General features: G+C 41.1%; 1 protein-coding gene across 3 annotated transcripts in view; it reads left to right on the forward strand.

The window, feature by feature from the left end:
• Window positions 1-18189, forward strand: part of CHN2 (chimerin 2) — a 166746-nt gene that overhangs the window by 117428 nt on the left and 31129 nt on the right. The window lies entirely within an intron of this gene.

Here is an 18189-nt window from a genome sequence, read left to right on the forward strand (position 1 = left end):
TTCAAGAAAGTTGTGAATTATTAAAGGATTTACAGAAATTGCCTTCTTGCCAGTCTTAATTCACCTTGAAGGCACAGGAACAAGAGGAAAGGAGTCTTCAAATTCAGAAGAAAATTGCCATATTTTACAAATATATACATAATATGTAATAAAGGGTTGGATCCAGCTAATATGTCATACTAAGCTACAGTATTAATTTTCAGGAACAGTCCTTTTAACACATCTGGGAATGGTAACAAATGCTCCACTTGCCATCATTTAAAGAAACAAGGTTACAAAGAAATAAAACTATTTTTGGCCCCAAATGTATAGCATAACTGTTATGTGAGTACTGAATGTCGGTAATATGTGAATGTGAAAATTACATTAAACAAAAGAAGTCTTGTATTAAGAAACTGTTGGATCTGGCTCTCCAACAGCTTGCATCAGTTTGAGGCTGGTGTAAGACTTGCTTGCCAAAAAAAACAAACACATCATTGCAGAATTCAAAGCATCATTTTTAGGGTCATGATATATATATATGCATACAAATTTTTTTTTCTTACAATAACATTTAAGGAATTCTATGTCCATAACATTTTATTTAATTAACCTTTTTTTTTTAAAAAAAAAAAAAAAGCGTATTGATGTACACAGGTAGTCAGGGGAAAAAGAAAAAAAAGAAGGCTGACATTGTCAGTAATGCCCTTTTTTAGCCTCCCCAGCAAGGTCATCCAGACCGTGTGTGCAATACCCTCATTAAGGGAGTATTTTAGTATTTTACATCAAGTGTGTTGCAATCTCAGCTTTTCCCTTATTAGCGAAGGGAGCTTTGGACACCACACTGTGTTGGCCATAGCAGGATTAATCAAAGCAACATCAGAACAGATAATCTCTACAAGGTTGCTCAGCCCTTGCTACCTTCTTTCAGATGTCCCAGTGGAAATGGGAGCTCTTCAGAGAATCTGGAGAGAAGAATCCCCTGGGGAGGTATATGAAAGACATAGTACATTGTTGGGTCTCCTTCCCTGAAGCTCATGAGGTGGCATGCCTGGCTGACTTCATGCTCTTCTAGCAGCTTTTTTGGAAGAGGAGCATGTAAAGTAGAGGAGGAGTAGTGCTGACAGCAGGGAGCTGGATGGGAAGGAGGCAATTCAGAGCTGCTCCTTCAAGAAAAATAAATGCACCTGTTCTCTGGCAGCTGAATTGTCATGACTGGGAACACTGCTTTGTGCTTCTCCTCAGTCTTCCCCATGCATAGGCAGCAACCAAACATATTGAATCCCAACATACTGGGTCTTTCAAGCAGGGTTCTACACTGGGATTCTGCCTGCAGAGTTCTCAGGGGTTGCTCTGAGAAATCTTGGAGAAAATGACACTGAAGACAACTTTTTGCCCAGTCAGCTGTGAGAAAGTCAGCAAAAGTTGCAAATTCAATTGCTAAATAAAATTGTCTCTCAAAAGCACACCCCCAATAGGAACTTTTCCTTAACACACTTAAGATCCTTCTTTTCAAATTCTTCAATAAAAACGTCACTTGAGAAACCAACAAACTCTTTTCCAATCTGATGCACCAGAGATCCTCCACCTCCCTGCTGCAATTTTTCCTTCAATTTTTTTTTTTTCCTTTTATTTAAGCTAGCATCCTAAAAAACATTGTGTGCCACCTTTATTTTTCCTCATTATTTCCCCTCTTGCCTTCCCAGGACAAGAAAAAGACTTTCTTTTGGCTTTTTCCCACTTTATGCTTCAGAAACCCCAACACAGATACCCTGGTTTCTACCTATGGAGCACCGGTACAGCAAAGGAAAACAGTCACATTCTGCCGCAGCACAGAAGATGCAAGAAGGACCAGCAGCAAAGGGGTTAAAGGGAGTCCCATTGCAAAGATATGCAATGCCTTGAAATTTTAAGCACTAAAATCTGTGACTATATAAGAGAATAAATCTTTGCAATTCCAGATATTTGTGGTTGACACAAAACACTTAAAGGTGTTTGGTTTTTAATGTGAGCACTGGAATTGGTGATGTGGGATTTTCTGTTCATTTGTGCTCTACCTTCCTGCACACCTTACTCCCACTTTGATAGAAAGCCCAGCCATTCCTCCAGAACTTTCACATATATCTTCCTCATCCCCATTCCTTCTCCTACACTATTCTCCCCTCAACGCTTCCTTTTTGCCACCTGCAATAAAGACAGAAACCATTGCTACCAGGCTGGGCAGGAGAAAGCACAGGAGCTCAGACTGCATCTCTCACCTCCATCCAACTATGAAATTTCATGAAATTCAGTTGGCTGTTGCTCCATCAACTTCAGCTAAAATTAGCCAGCTGGTTCAGAAAATAGTCAGGGCAAGCAGCAAGACAGGTTGACATGCACTGCCACTACAATCACATTTCTGTAGGCAACCAAGCTGATTTGAGGCTGATATTGCCTTTTACTCATAATTATAACTTTGTAAGTTCCATAGGTACGGTTTTCACACATGCTCTTTACCACCCTGTAAGTGTAAATGCAGTGATAAGAGCCACCTGTTCTTCTTTCTCCCTTCACCCATCTTTGTAAACATACCTCTTCTGCAAAATACCTGGCTGCATGAGCTCCTCTGGCTTCCACCGCTGCCACACAGACTCCTTCTGAATGTTTTGTAGAGAGCTAGCCAGGTACCTTGCAACTCGCATACCTATAATATCCCACAGATTGCCTTCAGGTAGCTTAAAAATAACCCAGATTTTACCTTTCCCTGATGCCACAGCTGTAGTCAACTGCAATTTCTACTGCTTGATGGCTGCTGGGAGATGATGTGGCTGTGGGTGAGTTGAGCTGATAGTGTCTGAGATCTGTTCATTTGAATCTGTGATGTGTTTGACTCCTGCCTCTCCAGAAAGTGGCTGGGGGTTTTGTATGGTATGGAGAAGAAAAGGTTTTACTGTGCTTGTTCTTTAGGCTCTTGAGTAACATGTGGCTCCCAGCCTTCTCCTCCTGTTCGGATGGACTGAAGGGAGGACAGTATTTGCTGCTGTCTTTAGCACCTGGGAATAGCAGCTTTGAAAGTGGCTGAGTGCCCTTATCTTTACCTACAGAGGATAAAACAGAGAGAATCTCTTACCTTGTCCTCCTTTAGCAGATATCCCCGTGAAACTGCCCATTTTTACCTCCATCCTTCAAAGTAAAGGCTCTGAGGGGTGGACAAGGGGCATCACCCTTCTGTGATACAGTTAGGTCCCTGGCTGAGAAGCCCGCATTGTGTCCTCGCTGCATTGGTAAGAAGGGCCTTCAGAGTGTGTCTTATCTTTGTAGCTGAGTAATCACTATATCATTCAGGGGAATCTGTTTTGTGAATCATCTGAAGTAAATCTTTGACTTTTTAATGAGGCTGTTCCTAGTGAGTTACTGTCTTGATTGTGCAGAGAGGTTAACGTCTGCTTTTCTCCATTTGAAAGAGACCCCAGAAATGCTTCTGGTCAGCCATTTGGCTGGGAAGTTTCCACATCACATGTCAAGCTGGCTTTTCTTCTCTGAGTGCAGAAAACTGCTCAGATTAAGTTGCGGAGAAGTACAAGGTTTTGACAGAACGTGAAAGATTGCAGCTACATCAGTTCAATGGAAATTTCTCTACACAGTGTGTTTTTCTGTTGAAAAATGCCAACCCCTTGCGGAGGAGGGTCAGTTCCAACAAATGACTCACTTTAACAGAGACAGCCTGAAGGTAGAAGAGGCTGGGCTCAGGCTGGTGCCCGCAGGGTGGTGTTTGTACCCCATGACTCTCTCCCTCATAGGGGAGAATTCTGGGTCCAAAGTCTCATCATTGTCCTACTGTCAGCAAAAAAGTAGTGAAAAGTCATTGATGCCTCACGCTCATGATGGCTCATGACTGACCCACCCACAAAGTCATCACCTGCTCCTGGCTGGCAGTCACTGTTCTGGCTCATACTGCAAATGTCTGCCCTTGGGTTTTTAAGCTTTGGTCCAGTCTGGGTGATTAACCAGGTTAATGTTGGTGTCATTGGGTTTCCACGGTTCATATTTTTAGCTTGGGAAAGGGGTTCACGTTGCTGCAGGAGCCCAAAGAATTTAGGAAAAATAGTCACCATTAAAAGAGATTTGAAGGCACGAAGTATTGGAAGCTGGGGAAGGCCAAGCGAAGGCTCTCCAGTACAACCCCATCTGTGTGTTTACATGATGGTAGAGTTTTTAATTACTCATTTGTTTGCTGGGCTTCTGCCTCGTTCAGCGTGCTTTGCTCAGCATGGTTATGTAGTTAAACATTCTGCTGCCCCTGGTTTGGATTCAAGTGGTTTAAAACCAGGAAGAATTTCCAAAGTTTGCTTTCCCTGAATGACAGAGCTGTAGCTGACGACAATTTCTGTTTCCACTCCTTGATGACTGTTAGGTCATGGCTGTGGGTCCGTGGGTGACTGTGGGCAGCTTTGCCTTGCTCTTTATGGAAGTGAAAGGCATGTGACGAGAAGGAAAAAAGTCTACTGCAGTGATGAAACTGGTTCAAAGTTGCACAATGGGCTGGATTACATCGCTTCCCAGAGCCCTCATTTCAGTTTGGCAAGTAGCTCAAACATGTTCAGAGGCTAATGAGGCTACTTCTGTTACTGAGTGCACAAATTAGATTCTGCAGGAGTATTGAGTAAATGCAGGTGAAACTAATGGGATCTGTTATCTGAATATAGAAAATAATATACCCTATTAAATATTATTAAAAAAGAAATGCAAGCTGCAACTCCAATTAGGTGCCAAAAAGAAGAAAAGATTTACATAACAAGTCAGACTTTTGCCAGTGAAACGGGAATAATACCAGCCTTTTGATGAAAATTGTCATGCAGCATCCAGACTACAGCACTTCCTGATTCCCTGGAGAGCTGGGGAATGAGGCAGGGACGTTAACATTCGGGATCATTCTATGATACTATGACTTAGAAGAGAGTTTGAGAGGAACATACATGATGAGAACTGGCTTGAAAAAATAGTCTGTGCTCATATAAACACAGACAGCATTGTAAGACTTTAAGGGTCAGAGCACAGCTTGAATTAAAACAGATCTCGCTTCTTTAATATTTAGTGTTGGGAACATGAAAGAAGCACTGTCCTAGAAAAATCAGTTTTAAAGTTCTGCTGGATGCTGGAATTTCACTTTAGATGTAAATAGGGACATTCCTCTCTTTGCTTATCACTTCAAAGATGTACATGTATGATAGTGAGTAATCAGCTGTTCATTGAGTGCAAGTCAGCATGATGGAAAAATAGCCACCATTGTTCCATAAAGTCATGGGAAGAAAAAAATAAAACAAATGACACAGGGAGTGTTTGATGGTTTTTTAAGAGCATAATGTGGCTGAATAGAGCATTTCTTACCTCTGTGGGTAAGGCAGCGGTCTGCCAGCATTGTGGTTGTTGCAGCAAATTTTTTAGTCACAATATTGTAATAAAAAGAAAGGAAAATGAATCAGCTTTTTCAGAAAATGCTTTGGAGGCTTTCTCCCCAGACCGTGCTCAACTGTCACTTGCTTTTCATCACCCAGAAGCAAGTATCTGCTCATTTCACAGATATCTTGAGGATTACTATTAATATTTTCCCTTGTTATTAATATCTATTTTCTATAAGAGCACCGGTGTGTACTATGCACTTTACGGACAAATAAGGAAGCAAGTTCCTTTTCCTAGAAACTTGCAATCAGTAGGAGTTTGCCTGAAATAGTGTAAAATGAATCTCTCTGAGCTGTATTTATTAATCTGTTACTTGTAACGATTTGTCTTGCATACCTGGCTGTGACAGCTCTTGTTTTACAAAAACCTAAATGCAGTGGGTGATCCACAGTGGAATCAAAGCATGACCTGCAGCTGGAATGATATTTTAAGGGGAAAAATCAACACACACACACACACACACCCCCAAAAGACATTCACAGATCAATCTTGCCTGGTTCATTTTCTTCCTGTTCAGCCTCCAAAATGTAGCCATTTCAAACCCAGCCAAGCAGATGTTTCTTAAGCCTGCAAAATGTGTATGTTAGAAGGAAATGGGAGAAGCAAAGTTCCCAGTGCTGACGGGGAACCACTGGAGAGAAGTAAATAGTAGAGAGCTCAGCACAGATGCTGGGTGCTCTGAGCATCCTGTCCCCGCCAAGGAGGGTGGTGGCTGCAACCTGCATCCTGCAGAGTCTGGTGGGTGCTCCAGGTTTGATCCTAAACAAATGGCATGTTTAGGAGCAAACCTAAACATGTTTTCAGGGCTTCACCCTGAAAGTGGGTAAAGCAAGGAGGTCTCTTGCAAAGTTTATGTGAGAGAGAAAAAAATTCGCTTCTTTGCTGGCATTTTAAGTGATGTAAGGCACTACTCTTCCCTGATGGCTGAGAAGGGGAATATTTACTCTGATAAATTCTGCTAATTGCTGATATCATTTTAAGGAAAGATGATTTCTTTTCCTTTGGTAGGCAGCTCAGGCTTTTATTTAGTAAACACACTTGCTGACAGTAAATGTATGCAGCTGCTCAAGATAGAAAGCTATTTTAATAGTATACTTCCTAGCACTGTCTTTATTTCAACAATAACATTTGAGTGGTATGCAGGAAGAGGAGCAGGTGACATGTTTTGCTTAGAATAAAAGCTTTATTTTAATTTGGCTATGAACTTCAATCCCTATAAAAAATGTGTGCAATCTTTCTAACTGCTGTACTTTATCCCTATATATCCACTACTAAAAATACAGTTGTATGAGGTGGTAATATGTAGAACTGTGATTGCAAAAGTCTAAATTTTTGCGTATTTCTGATGAAATATTCTGCTAATTGTATTTTACCTGCACACATTTTAGCACAATAATGTCTGGTTTACAGACAGACTTAGGGTACGTGAGGGCGGTGTTTACCGTGCGTTGCTCCAGTCGGTATGCCAAGTCTTTCTTTTGCCTGTAGTATGTTTTTCAAATATCACAAACTAATTAAATTTAGATACAGAGATGCTTCTATGCTGATATGCATGTTATATGCATATATATTGTATGTTCTTAACATATCAAAAGATATATACATATGCAGATGTATTAAAGAAAAATAGGGTAATGTTATATTACATGAGCATAGTGGATTCACAAATATAAAAATGCTCCCACTGTTCTTTGGTTTCCATGCAGATTTATGGTCTATCAAATGGATTAAGGCCTCTGGTCACTGCATAGTGAAGTAGGCAGCTGCTCAATATTTATTTTTACCTTCACTGCTGAAAAAGTAGACCCACTGCTCGTTAAATTGATCCTGGTTCTTCCAGTAAGCATAGTCTATCTATCTCCTTCGGCAGGAGTCCAGGTTAGATACATTTGGAAATTTTCCAGCAACACCTAGGGGTTTTTTTTATTTTATTTTTCAGGAAATGTATATTTGAGCCTGAAATATTTCATTCAAAACAAAAAATATACTCAATCCAAGTAACCGTATGCATTCACACCTCCATCTTCAGCACTCGCATCTCACCACTTGCTTGGATTTCTTTAGGTGTCCTCAGCCTTGGTGTAATCTGCCTGATAGATTGGCTAATTATGTTGGAAGTTAATGATCCCTGGGCCTTAGTCAGCCGTTAAGCTGAGAACCCAAACCACAGTCTGGCTGGCAGTTCTTCCCCAGACACGGCAGACCTGAAACTGTGTAAATTTTGCCATAGAACTCCTTCCACCAGAAGCGCACCATTTCCCCTGGGGTTTAACATTTTGGAAAACAAAGATGAGAGATTTTACACAGAAGAAACCACCTTGCTTTTCAGCCAAGTCTAATCCGCACACACTCTGATAAACTATCACCTTTATCTTAATACTTGCCACTTTCCTATTATGTCCATGGAATTACAGATGCTATAAATACATATATATGTGTATGTATATATATATATACACAAAATTAGACAAAATATGTTGTCTGTAAGTTGGTAGATTCGTGTTGTACCCAGAAGGGCAGTACTGGAATTCTTCAGATAATTCTTAGCTTTGGTATTTCTTGGCTCTGATATGTTTTAGTTTGGGGTCTATTTATATACTTAGGAAGTTATTTTAAAGATTTATTTTAATGGAAAGTCTAAGAGAGGCTCATTCAGAACTGAGATACTTGTGATTTTCCAGTAGATGTTCTAAAAATATTTTAGTTGTGTATGTGTTGTTGACAGCAGACTTTTGCAATAGCAAGGGCTGGTTCTCGGGCAGATTGGGGTTTGTTAGAATTCCAAATTGGAGTATCGGGTTGTAAAACAATCTGCATCCCATTATAATTTTCAAGGAGAGCTCAAGACTTTTATAAAAGTTCAATAAATTGACTGGCCTTTGTTGTACACATTTCTCTCCTGAACTTGTGCAGATTTATTCCCCAAAGAAATAAGGGATCTGGTTATTCTGGGACAGCAAGGAGAAAAAGCTGTGAATTAAAATAGGGTTTCTACTTCCCTCCTCCTCTTCATTTGGATGTTAATCACTAATTCAGCACTTAAGCAAAGGAGAGACAGGATCTTTACCTGGGGTGTAATATATAGTGCACTTTTAAAACACACTGGTAATTTGCTGTTGGGTCCTTGCTCCAGTATTTGCAAATTCTTTTTCACAGGCTTAAACATGAATGTCTTTGTCTGTTGTGGTTATGTTTCATTTCATATTTTTTCTTGTGTGAAAAAAAAAAGCCTTTGTTACACAGGTGGGGCAGCCTTCTAGACTGTAAGCTCTTCAGGGCAGGGAACAGTCTCTTACTCCGTGTTTGTACAGCATCGCTGTTGCCTTGGCCTGGTCAAAGGCTCAAGCTCCTGTGCACTATTGCAATGCAAACAATAAACACTGCTGAAAAATAGTCTGTTCCGTCAATTGGAGTCTTGCCCAAGTATGAACACAAGGAAATTAGGTGTCAAAATCAATGCTCTCCATTATGGGTTGTTCAGCACATAGGGATGATTTAAAACAGTAATGAGTTTCATAAATTAGCTGATACTTTGCAGACTTTAGAAGATTTACTGATGATAAATATGATGACAATTTCTTCTGAACAATAAATAGCGAGACTGTACACATTTACCAAATAAACCAAAGAAATTTCTTCGTACTCTGTGACCCTGCCATTTAAAAAGTCCTTGAATCCTAAAGGGCTTCTGTAAATATAAATCACTGCCAAATTGCTAAGGCATACATTAAAGTACTTCTGTAAAGCTAGATTGTCTGATTATTCAATTCACTGCATGAATTACTGTATAGTTAACCATAGAGGATGTTTCATTTTTTCTAAAAAATAAAAAGAAAATAGTTTCTCTAGTTCATCTTAGAGCATAAAAATGAAACTTTACCAATGGAATTAGCTCAGTAAGTGTTTTTCTCATTTGATGTTTCATGTGGTTATGGGACCATCTCAGCTGAATATGAGCAGAAAATGACAAGAATATTGGTAGTATGTAAAAGTGCATTAAACATAGTGGCCTAAAAGTGTTCAGGAGGATGGACGGCCTGCTTCTAATGTCAGACAGGCAATTACAAAAGGGCAAGAAGCAGAAGGTGAAAAATACACAGGATGAAAGGCTGTCGTTATGAAATGACAGAGATCCTGTTTAGAGCTAGTGCTGAACTACGAAAGAGTCTCGGCAGAAAATTCACTGAATTTTTCTTCCTTTCAAGTGGAACTTTTTATCATTCAGAAACAAGAAATGAAAGTACTGCAGTTGTAAGTTGTCTTTGATGCACTGCTTTTGTAGGAGGAGTGTTTCGGTCATATTGCTCTGGCTGCTCAGGATAACTTCCTGAATCCCTAGCTGGTGTTTTTCTGATCTGCCAGAATCCCCACTGTTCTTCCTCCCCTGTAGCCTAAACTTCCCATGACACTGGCCCGTGTGAAACCATGGAGCTAATCTCCTTGTCCCTGAGTGATTTCCTTATCCCTTCTGATCTCATTTGGTGCTTAGCACTGCTATAGTTTTTGAGAAGTCATGCCTCCCCCTCATCCCTTCCCTTTGCACACAGTATGGCAAAACCTGGTACCTAACCCTTGCTGGCTAGGGGTAGAGAGCTGGAACCCAGATGGTTCTTAACTCTTCCCCTTATGAGTAAACAGGTATGTTTTTCATACTGTTGAGACCATCATTGATTGGACTGTCAGGGGAAACACCTGAGGAAAAAGCTATAATTGCTTTTTAGTGGCTTTGTTGTTAGCTGAGAGCAACCACTTGTTCATTTCCAGGGGTTGGTTTTTTGTAGCAGGGGCTCCCTGGGACAGATGCTCCTCCTTGCCTCTGCCCCACAGAGTCCATGCCGCTGAGGCGATAGAGAGGTGCAGGGCTTCATCTCACCAACATCCAGTGCATCATGTGGATAGAGGCAGCAGTGTGGCAGTCAGTGGCAAAGTCAAGCTCTAGACTTGGAAGCTAATCTAGGTGATGTGATGAAGCAACCTGTAAACCTATGGGTGATTACCGCTGTTCCTTCAAGTGCTGGTGTCTGCTTGGCAAGTGTTACTAGAGCCTGCAGCTGGGGGTATTATACTATACCCTCCACTGCTCTTTGGCATTTATAAGCAGTAGTATCTAGTAAGGATATTTTATTTTTTTAACCTGCATCTACCTGTGGATCGCAGTGGTTTCCTTTAGAAGCATTCCTTGGCACCACAGGCTGTCCCATTGCTGCTACAAGCTGCTTGTTCCTAAAAACCAAGCTAGGAACTGGTGCTAGAGCAACAACCTCTTCAGTGGTTTGAGCATTGCGGAGCAAGTGGTGCATGTCTTGTAAGGCATGTTTTGCCTGTTAACTTGCAAACAAATTTAGGATGTTGAGGTTTGGCCTGTAAAGCTTGAAGTGATTTGTGAACTCTTGCCTGTGGAAATAACCTTTCTCTTTGTAACATTTTGCCACTGCTGAAGTTAATGAAGAAGGTGAGTAAGAAAGCAAAAAACCCCTCATCCTATACATCAGGAAAGTCTCCAGGTCTGATGCCTTGCACGTGCCATGCAGCACTGAAAGCTGTGAAACTGGGGTGCGAAGGAAATGCGTAGCAGAGGCAAAATGAAAGCGACTGGCTTGCGTTCCATGCCTATCTTGTACTTCTGTTAAATTACTAAGAATGCATGTTGGCAAGTTGCAAAAAATTGCTATAAATTAAAATTAAACAAGGGCAGCATGTAATCATGATGATGCTGATAGAAGATGGCAGGACATTTAATGAAATCTCCCTGTATTAGAGCAATAGTAAACCAACTTGTTAAACTTCTAAGAGAAAATAGATGGTTTTAAAATGAAGTGAAAATGCATTTAAGTGATAAATTAACTTACTTTGTCTGAATGGGCAAGTCAGTGCTCAGCCTGTTTTTCAAAATGTAGAGCCGACAAGCTGTTATTTTTAACGTTGCGATAAAAAAAGAGAAAGAAAAAAAAAGAAAGTTTTGTTTAATTTGGAAATGAGCTTGATGTAAATGGAGGCAATTAATGCGGTGTGAAAATGTGCCACCAAAAAGACATGTGTGGAGCTATAGGTTTCTTTCACTGCAGTTTAATGTGATTTATTTGTTGTCTTGTGCTTTGGCAAGTCTTTGACTAGTTTGTGTAAACACGAGGCTTAAAATGCTGCATTGTCTACTCCTGACTGAATAAATCCTTCGTTAATGCCTTCTATATTAAGTGTGTCTGTCCCCTCCACTGGGGCTGAAGTGTGATACTTTACAAACAGCTGAGGATCTTTCTAAGGCATCCTTCACGGGTGCTTCTTGTCAACAGGCCTTTGCAAGGGCATGGCTGCAGTGTGGTTCCTTCTTCCTGGGCTGGCTAGATTAAGGCTGTCTTTCAGTTGGAGTTGCAAGAGAGCAACATTGAAAGCAGAAGACGGCTGTGATTCAGGTCAGCCTGCTCAGACATGAACCTTTTGTTACTGCTTTCATCAACCAAAACACTTCTCTGCTTGGAATTAATGAAGTATTAGAGACATGCCTTTTGTTTTAGTAGCAGAAAAGGTGTTCTCAGTGGGACTGAGGCTCTCACTGCAGACTAAAAGAGCCCTGAAGAACAACAGATTAACAGAAAAAAAAATGAATGAAAAGTCCCTGTGTCTCTGTATTGAGCTGATGCAGGGGAATAGAACTTTGCTCGGGTAGAGGATCACCTTTGAAACTAACATTTTGTGAAAGGACTGTAGTGGAGGGTTATAAGAGTAATGGGCAATTTCTACACTTTTGTTCTTACTTGGTTCTGTGTTGTGATAAAACACTCAAGTTCTCATGCCTGAGCACTGAGGAAGCAGGATTAAAGGCAGAAAAATATTTAAACAACATTGACTGAAACTGTTCCAAGCGTTTTTAATGTTTTATTAACTGTTTTTAACAAAATGTTTCAAGCTGCAAACAGAAAACTGCTTTATAAAATTTTCCAAACTTAAATGTTTCCACAGTTTGAAAAAAAAATGGAAATTGGGTCTTGGTTAGAACTTCCCTGTGTAAAGTTCCTGGTCTGATGAGTCACGTATTCTGTAACAAAAAGGGTTTCCTTGAAAAATACCCCTCCAAGTTCAAGTGTACTGACTGATTGATCGGCTGTTCTACTCTTCAGATTAGCAAAGTAAAAAATGATACTTTATAAAGCAAGAGTCATCCCTCTTTTTTTATCATAACCTCTGGTCTAACTCTATGGTGTGCTGAATGCTTTCAGGTATGAATTAGTGGAAGACGTGCAGTGTATTTTTGGTTCGAGCCCTTCTAGTGTATGCTGATGCTGCCGTCAGCATTGCTGAGACAGTAAAACTCAGCACATTTGACTGGAGCTGTTACTTCTCTTGTCTCATCAGCATCATGGTTTTCTGTGCTCCTATCCGATGTCCACAGCTGTGCAAACCCATGGATTTGCTCCAGCAGTCTCTCAGAGAGAGCTGGTTCCTACGGCTGTGCCCAAGGGGATAATCTGAACCTTACTGTGTGGTTACGTGCAGGAAGAAGGAGGCTCATCTTGGTTCTTTGGGCTAAACCACAGACAGTGACATCTCCCACGGATGCTGATCTGCGTTTAGGAGTAAAACCATCCTTAATCTGAGCCTGGTTCAGCCATGGGGGCTGGGGCAGGAGATGCGGTGTGATGCTGTAGGGTAGCAGGTCCCAGCCCCAGCCTGGGCTGGGTGGAGGAGTACATCTCTGCTCTTCCCAGTCACTCAAGGAAAGAAGAAATTGCTTCCTTTTTTTCCTTAAAGGAAAACAAACAAACAAATCAAAACAAAACAAAACTCCACACAACCAAAGCCACTTTGAAGGAGATTTTTATTCTTTGTGGAATGGTTTTATCTTCACATGGCACCATTCCTGCCACATTCCTGCACCATTCCTGTACTGTAAGTAATATAAAGAGGATGATAGCAGCTATATGGCCACTTTGATGAGTGTCTTCAGTGAGACATGTTGAAAAACAAAATTCTCTGCTCTGCAGAAAAACTTTGGTACAGATGGTGCCAAGTACCATGCATACACAGAGGCCAAATTTCTCTGTCCCAAGCAGTGATCATATAATATACTCAAGATAAAACATAAATTCAGATAAACACTAGCTGCAGAAAATACTTTAGCTGGACAAGATCACTGTATACACATTCCATTGAAGGTATTTGTAGTTCCCCAGAGAATTCATTGTGAAGTACCACAGTGGTTGCTGTCCTTTGTTGTCCAGAAGGGAAGAACTGAGAGTGGTTTCGTAGATCTGGCGGTGAATTCAAGGCAGAAAAGTGACTACAAAGCTAACTACTTCCAGAACTCAAACGTTGTGCTGTTTAGTTCCATTGACTGAAGTGGGGCCATGAGATATGCATGAAATGTTTTACCTGCAAAATGTCTTGGCAGGGTGGGTGCAACTCCTTGTCCTTCCTGTTTCCCCAACCATTTCTTATTAACTCCTCATCACAAATGAAACAAAATAAATAAGCGTTAAATCACGTTACTGCAGTTGAACTACAGGCCTGGATAGAGGTAGGATAAAGTATCAGTCTTGCTTTCAGAATACTTTATATGTGCTGCTGCTGATAGGGCAGTGTCTGTTCAGCTTGGCTTGAGAGCTGTTAAAGAATATAAATATTAGGGTGGTGGAAACAACATTCTCAAAAGCAATGTCTTGCATTCTGCAAAACACAAACTTTCTTCTTTCCGTGGGCAGAGCCGACTGCAGTTTGAGTTCATGCTGGTGGTAGCCCCATAGGCCCTGTGAATTAAATCCCAGGGGGCATAGTGATGTCATTTGCTCAGTTCTTTTTTAATCTCCTTTTTGTGCTGAGAACAGCCATCTGTCCCCCTCCAAACAATGATGGAAGCAGCTGTGCATGGTGTGCCAGCAGGAACAAAAGCCGCTGTTTCAGACCAGAGGGCAGCAGGCTGCAGGTCATAGGGAGTTATAAGGATATCAGGGTCAAATGACACCTGTACAGAAAAATAAAACAGGGATTATGCAGCCTTTATGTGTTCATTCACTAGCAGAGAAGTGGGGTCAGTCTTTGTGCGAGTTTCTCTCTACTGGCCATGGGAATGCATGTGTGTTTTCAAGGCTAGCCACACTGCTACTTACCCATGGAGTAATGGAGTAACAAAACCAGCATCAAGCAGCAGGCAAAGCAAACATGACACAAAACAGTGCTTTCAAAGAGAAAATAAAACAACTTGGATTCATTCTGGTGCTTTATACAAGTTCAAAGCGCATATCCTATAACACGCTCTTGTGAAAGCGCAGTGAACCATGCTTTTCATGTGCAGCCTGCAGCACGCAGTAGTTCTCTAGCTCCTCTGTGGGAAAAGGGAAGCTGAGTGCAGCTCAGAAGCCACATCCAGGAGAAGTTGGTTAAGCTCTGAGCTGCTTTTTCTGCATGGTAAGTTGGAGGAGGGTACATACTCCACAGGATGAAATTGCCCATTCCCCCAGGTAGCTTTCTACTTTTCAACAAGTGGTACTAGTCCTGTCCCAGCTATTCTTTTTCTGTGCTGGGTCCATAAGGAGAACAGAAGCTGATAGAAACCTTTCTAAGGGGAAACACGAAATATGTGGTAAAGTTCACACATATAATGAAATAGGTAATGATCACAGCTGAGTACACACCCTCCTATCTTTTCTTTAACACCACATCACTTTTGTTTGCATGGATTCCTGCACTTGGAGCCATTAGTCAGAGATGTAACAAGGGTCATATTTCTTTTGGGATGACGGTCCGGGATTTGACCCTGTCTCTCATGGACAGGGTGACATTCCTTAAAGCTTGATAGGACAGAAGCACATACTTCATAAATGGGTAAGCTGTAAACACTGCACCCATCTCAGGGGAGCACATTCTGGGATGCAGAGGCATTCATGGACATACAGCTTAGCTCAGACAAGCCGTTAAGACAGCCATGGCTGGCTCAGTGATCCCTTGCATTCCACAGTTCCTCTTATGCACATGGAAAATGGTTCCCTATTGCCCTCTCTCTTTTTTTTTGCCATGCAGCTCATAAAGGATACCAAAATAGAAGTTCATAGACATAAAGTACAGTATTTTTTGTAAAGTACAATGGCTCAGGCTAGTTAAAAAGTATTCTTTCAAACTGAAAACTTCTGTTCTTGTTTGCTAATTGCCTACTTTGTGTCCTAAATGACATGAATAATTCCTTTCACTGTTGATTGTCTACCTAGTTTATGTGTTTTTACAGGAAGAAGTCACAAGATGCTGCAGTAAAAGGGGACAGAAATATTACTGATGATGGAAAACACATGCCTACACTTCTAGGTCGTTTATTGTGCATTTTACCAAGTGTCCTGCCTGCTGAGCAGCAGTGTAACTCAGTCACACTGTTTATAAGTTTGAAAAGCTTTACAGTTCTTTCACACCACCCAGAAACTGCCAAAACTGGGAAAAAATCCTGTTTGCTGCTTGATGCTTTGCATGCTTGATGCTCGATTGCACTGTCCTCCCTTCAAATTGCTTATTATTCCCACATCCCTGTGAGTGTTAAATGAACAGAGCATCACGCCATTGAAACTCCGCTCCTGAGCAGTTACTGTCCAGGAACAATTGTATAGATTTCCATTGTACTTTAGACAAGATGATCACTGGTTCATGAATTGCCAGTTCAAAAATTATTTGTTCTCTCTCACTTACATAAATGTCTTCTTTAACTCACATTAGATTCCCTTGTTTTAAGCTCTCTTGAGCTGGAGCAAAACTTAGGGCACTGCTGTTGGTTCCCAAGACTTCCACAGCATACTTTACATTCTGGCAGTTTTTTTGGTGTTGCTTTAAAGCCCCCCCCCAACCCCGAGATCAGCTGGCTCTGCTGAGTGGTTACTGGCTCTGAACATAAATCCCATTGCTGTCTGAGTCTGTGGTTTCTGGGAAACTTTCCTGAAGCCTGTTTTTCTCCATGTTTTGTCACAATCCGAGGAGGGGAGGGTTTTTGTTTCTCTGTACGAACAGAAACTCTGACTATGGTCCATAAGATTCAGCCTGGAGCATATGCTGCAGGGTTGAATTGGTCTCACTCTGGCAGAATTTTACTCCCACCAGCGCAGGATATCAAAACTTGAAGTGAGAAGAGAAAAAAAAAAGAAATTTATGTGGTTTATTTTTTGTATGTATGTATTTATATTTGTTGTGTTAAGTTTTACTGTGTACAGAGCAGATAGCTGGTTACTGTATTGCTTTGGGGTAGTACCTGCCTGTAGGGTGTTGAGGCAGAGAAATGAGAATTATCCCGAATATGAGGATGTAGGTGTTTGTGTACAGTGCTCCATGTGTGTGTTGAGGTGTGTAATGAGGCATACAGTCAAACATGCAGGCCTTATGCCCACCGGCTATAGCACTGGGTTTTATTATCGAGCTCATTCATTTGCTGTCCTGACACGAAACAGACCTAATGCACTCTCACAAAACATGGTCTTCAGTTTAACCCTGTGATTGAGCATGGCACCCAACCAGCGCCTTCAGTGCACAAGCAGTTATGGTTAATGACAACACCACAGAGCCAGCTGAAAGTGCCCCGAGGGCAGGACTGCTGCACTTACGGTACTCCTAGCCCCATTCCCGTCCTTTCAAGGGTGCTGCACAGCACTTGGAGGCATCACCTTTCTTACTGGGGACATTCTTGCCTTCCTCTCTCGTCCCAGACCAGGAAGTAAGCACATTAACTGCTCCAGTTCGTTCTGGTAGCTCAGCAGGTTTGGCTCTAGTTCAAGCTCTGCAGTCTCCTTGCAGGGCAATGACAGTTTTGATCAATGGCAAGCTGGCTTTCCTAAACAAAGTGCTATTTCTTCAGAAAGCAGAAGCTTCATAGCAAAAACATAAAAAGATGAACACATCATATACATGTATAGCTTACATGGTGCTGGGCCAGCACCCACTGGGGTTTGGGTAAAAACTATGATGTTTAGGATATTTTTTTAAATCTCTGTCTCTTGCCCAATAGTCCCATATATTGCAGAGAGCATGAGTCACTTCCCTCCTCATTCAGAAAGGCCACTGTATATCCTATTAAGTTCATTACGTTGCTAGGCTATTTCCTCTGTGGGTGAAATGTCGAAATACTGGCTACCTATATAGTCAGCATCAGAAATCTGTATTAATTACAAACTGATTTCACTATAGTTCTACTTCTTGTGCAAGTTCATCCCATGAGCCCAGATAAACCTATAGAAGTACATGCAGTGTAACAAATTATACGGTAAACCAGGTATTCCATGTTGCCAGAGCATGAGTCTTAGCCAGGTCTGAAGTATGGGAAGTACTGATAACCAAAGCAAAATACAATTATTAATTACTTATAGGTGTATTTGAAGCTGATGAAATAAATGATCCCTTATTTAATTTATACTGAATATATACTAGAAATAGAAAAAACTTCGGAGGGACATTAATCTTAGCTAATTTTTGATATCTTAAAGTAAGCTATCTGTTTCTACTTGAGTCATCTAATTTCTTTGTAAGATCCATAAGAGTGCTGCAAGGAGGCAATGCGTGCTCACCCATTTTAAACTTGATCTGTCATATAAAAGGATGAATCACTGTCTGGAGGTTTCTGTTTTTTCTCCTTTGGTTATAAAGAGAGTCTGGGTTACTGTTTTAGATCAGACATCTGCCATCCATCCATCCATCCATCCATCCATCCATCCATCCATCCATCCATCCATCCTATCCTTAAATGGCTATATCATTAGAAAAATACTCTGTTTTATTGCCAGCAAAAGCAACTTCATTGACAGAATAGTGGGATCA

The sequence above is a fragment of the Pezoporus occidentalis genome, unplaced genomic scaffold, assembly GCF_034315485.1.
Source record: "Pezoporus occidentalis ecotype Australia unplaced genomic scaffold, CSIRO_AGI_Poc_V1 ctg75, whole genome shotgun sequence".
NCBI lineage: Eukaryota > Metazoa > Chordata > Aves > Psittaciformes > Psittacidae > Pezoporus > Pezoporus occidentalis.